This window comes from Vigna radiata, chromosome 10 (assembly GCF_000741045.1).
Source record: "Vigna radiata var. radiata cultivar VC1973A chromosome 10, Vradiata_ver6, whole genome shotgun sequence".
Classification (NCBI taxonomy): domain Eukaryota; kingdom Viridiplantae; phylum Streptophyta; class Magnoliopsida; order Fabales; family Fabaceae; genus Vigna; species Vigna radiata.
This window is the reverse complement of record NC_028360.1, coordinates 8,582,100-8,586,802: the sequence shown is the minus strand read 5'-3', so window position 1 is coordinate 8,586,802 and position 4,703 is coordinate 8,582,100. Positions and strand designations below refer to the sequence as shown.

The following is a 4,703-nucleotide window of genomic DNA, read 5'->3' as shown; positions in this document are numbered from 1 at the left end:
CACTAAAGATCTCACCAAGAGATCTTGAACATATGGGACACCTTTTACTTAACTTGGATCACAAATTAGCACTTTGAACTCATACATTTTCCACCACCATAAACATATTAACTTCATACCATATAAATTCATACTAAAACCATACATGAATCATACATCANAGTACCATAAACAATTCAACAGTGCATCACAATTCAATTAAAACCTAAGCAATGAAAATAACTAGGGCGATCTAAACCTTGAAACCAGAGAGGTCCATGACCTAGTTGTGGNCANTTCCACAACCTNTGGAATTGTCTNGAGAGAAACAATTTGAAAACNAGTAAGTTCAACAACTAAGTTGTGACTTTTTCCACCACCTGTGGATTTACTACTGGAACAGTGGATTTGAAAACAGAGAAGTCCACAAGCAGATTGTGGATTTTTACATGGGTTGTGGAATTGTGCAGAGCAGAAACTAACCCCTCATTCACTGGGACAATTTCGTTTCAGGCTTTTTTTGGTGAATTCTAACACTCCTAATTCTTGTTTTATGCCTAATTAAATATGTCTAGATGATCCTAACCCTTCATACTACAAATCTAAAGTGATCAAGACTCAATTGAACTCAAAAACATCAAACTCCTCATCTTAGAAATCCAAAATCAAATTTACCACTCAGAAACTGTTTTTACCATCTTTGTCACTTCTAATAAGTCATAATTGACTTACCTATGATGCCTAAATACTTTAACACAACCCCAAACCCCAAATCCCCAAAATCACTATGTCACTTCCCTCTTCCCAACCCAATTTCAACCACAGTATCACACGTAAATTTAACACGCATCGAGCACAAAGCAAGTTCAACCACAGTGAAACAATTATAGAGCAGTTCATAATACATTGCAACCAATTACATAGTAACGTTTTATCTCGACCTCAAACAACATTTCACAGTCAAGATGTAGCATGNATAGAACACCCAAACATATTAACTCACTACATAGACAATTTCAGTGCATTTTCTCATCAATCCAAGAATAAACTCAGAAAATCATACATTTATATAATTTAACTCCCCTTACCTGGAAAGCTAAAAATCAAAATTCAGAGAATGCCCCCAACGGTGACCTTGACACTGCGCTCACTGGACAAAACATATAAATCACCAATTTGGTGATAGAATAAACTTTTTAGAGCTAGAACATAATGGANAGAAAAGTGAAACGTGGAAAGTAAATGCAACCAGAAAAATTGGTTGCCCTAGGTTAAGAACAGTAAAGAAGAAAAGGGGAAATTTTCTTACCTGACGAAACAAGAAACCAATCGGATGGTTTCGTAGCTCTTGACTCCAGGAACAAGGAAGCACCACTAATTTAGGATTCAATCGNTGGAATTTGCTGGAATCCTAGAGAGAAGTCAGAGAAAATTTTGATTAGGACACAAGGGTTGTTTTTAGAGAGAGAAGGGAAATGAGGAATGAAAATCTGAATTGGGGAAAAGGGACCCCTCTCTTGGCCATGTGCCCAATACGAATGGGCCTGAGATCTTTTCAGAGGCCCACTAGCCTTAAATATTTTAAGGGCCTTGCATTCAGTATATCTTAAATTTTGTTCATTTATAATATTTATAATTTAATTTTGAAATTATTTTTAAATAAACAAATATGAAGATTGTAATGAAGTTTTGTCAAGATAGTTATTTATCGTATTTAAAATAACAATAATACATGATGAAAAATATCATTCAAAAATAGAAACGAAAATGATGTTCAAATATTTTCTTATGTGTAACTATAATTTTCTCTACACACTTTAAGAGAGAAATAAAATATATATCTAATAAATAAAAATATGATTATAAATAATAGTAATAATAATTAAATAATATTATCTAATTTCAAATTATAAATAATCATCTTAAATATTTCGAATTTCGAATTACTGTCAAATTCGTAAAACATTTTATATAAACCTATACTATATTATATTATATTATATTATATTATATTATATTATATTATATTATATTATATTATATTATATTATATATATATATATATATATATATATATATATATATATATATATATATAAAGTTAGGTGTCTACTGGAATTTACTTGGAGTACTGTTTTATTTTTCATATTTTTTTCTATATATAAAAATTGTTATAAATAGATATAAGTATAATATAACGGTATAAAATTATATATTTTATTTAATAAATGAAAACTCAAAAAATATTAAATGTTATTATATATTTTATTTAATATAATAATAAGTATAATATAAAAATATTGATTTAAATATAATAAAATTATAACATTAAATTGTCTAATAAAATATATAATTTTGTATGTATATATAAATGATGTTGTTTTTAAAAGTTAATTAAAGTAGGGTTAAACTCACCTTAGCCGTGACCATAACCCACTTGAAAGGGGGCTTTGGGGGGTGGGGCTTTTTTTTGGCCCCCATTTGAGGGGGCTTAATAAAATGGGGCTTTTTCAAGAATGGGTCAGGGCTAACCCATGGATTATGCATCAACTTGACACCTCTAAGTAGATTAAACACATAATAGACATACAATTGTCGAAAATGAGAAGATAAAAGCAAGACAATTACACAAGAAGTGGCCCTCATTTTTTTCTTTTTTCACTGCTCACTCATGCACCTCACTATGAGAATTGACAAGTACTTGGGCTTCTTAATATGTGAAATTCAGTGGCTTCTGTATTTGCTCCATGATTAAAAACAACTTCTACCACAATCAGTTCCTCTGTTTTCAGACAATCAATTTGTTATATAAATTGCACAAAATTCTGCCATGCATGAGAGGACAAAGCATATTGAAATTGATTGTCATCGCATAAGAGATAAAGTCAAGTTGGTGTAAAGTTTTGCATCCAGCACAATTCCAATCTTTGTTATCCTAGCTGAGCATTAAGGATATACATGTTGTAGCTTGAGGGGATATTTTATTTAATTTATTTTCCGTTCATATATGTATATTTATGTTCATATATTTATATTCTGTTTTTATATTTATATTCCGTTTTTATATTGTTTTAAACAGCTAATATATCAATTGTACTTTCTCCTTATTATGAAATAAGATACACAATTTTCATCATTTCTTTTCTCATAACATGGTATCAGAAGAAAATTAATTATTGATTACGTTCTTCCGCAACCAATTTTGTTACTGCCAAAATCTTCATCTTTTACCTCTCGTTATTAGATTGATTTTTTGAGGAATTTGAAGGAGTTTTCGGATATTTAGGTTGTGAAATTTTTGTCCAATTTGAGGATGTGAAATTCAATGACTTTTACCGTTGTTCTTCTTCTAATAATTCTCAGGCGCGATCACATTCCTCAACTCTGGGACTTTCTCAAGAGCAAATTCATGGTTTATTGGCTCTTCTTCCTCAATCTAATCCCATAGCCACACATTCTACCGATCTAATGATTTCTCTAAATGTTTCTACTTCTTCTCAGGATCAAGGTAATATTTATTCCCAATGGGTTCTTGACACATGTGCTACTGATCATATATCTAGTTCTTTGTCTCATTTTATTTCTTATCATAGAATCTCACCAATTACAGTATCACTACCCAACAAGAACTCTTTATTTGCTCATTTTTCTGGCACAATTTCTCTTAACCCACACCTTACTTTACATAATGTCTTGTTTGGTCCTAATCTTTCTATCAATCTTATTTCGGTCACAAAGTTAACTAAATCTCTATCTTGTAAAATTACCATTGTTGAATTTTCATGTGAAATACAGGATAAGTCAACCCTGCAGATGATTGGGAAAGCTGAAGAAAGAGATGGCTTGTATATCATGATAGTTCCTGCATCCACACCCATTAATTCACCAGCTGCTATTACTCTTGAGAATTCTATTGTTTGTTCTACAATAAGACCTAACTCTATAGATATTTGGCACTCTAGACTAGGGCATCCTTTTTCTCCTTTTTATATCAAATTACGCCTGATCTAAAATACACTCATTGTGATACTTGTCACTATTCTAAGCAAAAAAAAAAATTACCTTGTCAATTAAGTACTACTGTTTCAAAAGCCCCTTTTGATTTAATTCATGTTGATATTTGGGGGCCCTATAGTACTTCTTCTGTTGGCGGTTTCAAACATTTCTTAACTATAGTGAATGATGTGTCTAGATACACATGGATTAAATTCATGGCAAGTAAGTCAGATACAAAATCAGAACTTATTGACTCTGTTTCTTATATTAAAACACAATTTGGCATTGATGTAAAAGTTGTTAGATCAGATAATGGTAATGAGTTTGCAATGACAGATTTTTATAGACAAAAAGGGATACAACATCAATTATCTTGTGTTGAAACACCTCAAGAAAATGGAGTTGTTAAGAGAAAACATCAACACATTCTCAATGTTGCTAGATCTTGAATGTTTCAATCCCATTTGCCCATAATTTTCTAGTCTTTTGCTGTTTGTTATGCTATGCAACTCATTAACATTTTACCTTCCAAAGTTGTCATATTTTTCTCCATCTAAACTATTATACAATGTTAAACCTGACATTACTTACTTACGAGTTTTTGGCTCACTTTGCTATGCTTCAACTCTTCAAGCTCATAGAACAAAATTTCAACCTCGTGCAAGAAAATGTGTTTTACTTNGTTTTAAAANAGGAGTGAAAGNNTACCTTTTGTTAGATTTCAACTC

General features: G+C 31.0%; 1 long non-coding RNA gene across 1 annotated transcript in view; it reads right to left on the bottom strand.

Annotated features, from left to right (window-relative positions):
• The window catches only part of LOC111242661, a 2,020-nt gene extending 607 nt beyond the window's left edge, over window positions 1-1,413 (bottom strand). The window contains exons 1-2 of the long non-coding RNA XR_002669941.1: window positions 1,289-1,413; window positions 1,068-1,129 (exon numbers count right to left, since the gene is read on the bottom strand). This is a non-coding gene — a long non-coding RNA (uncharacterized LOC111242661). The remainder of the gene's footprint in view (window positions 1-1,067; window positions 1,130-1,288) is intronic.
• Between the last annotated feature and the right edge of the window lie 3,290 nt (window positions 1,414-4,703).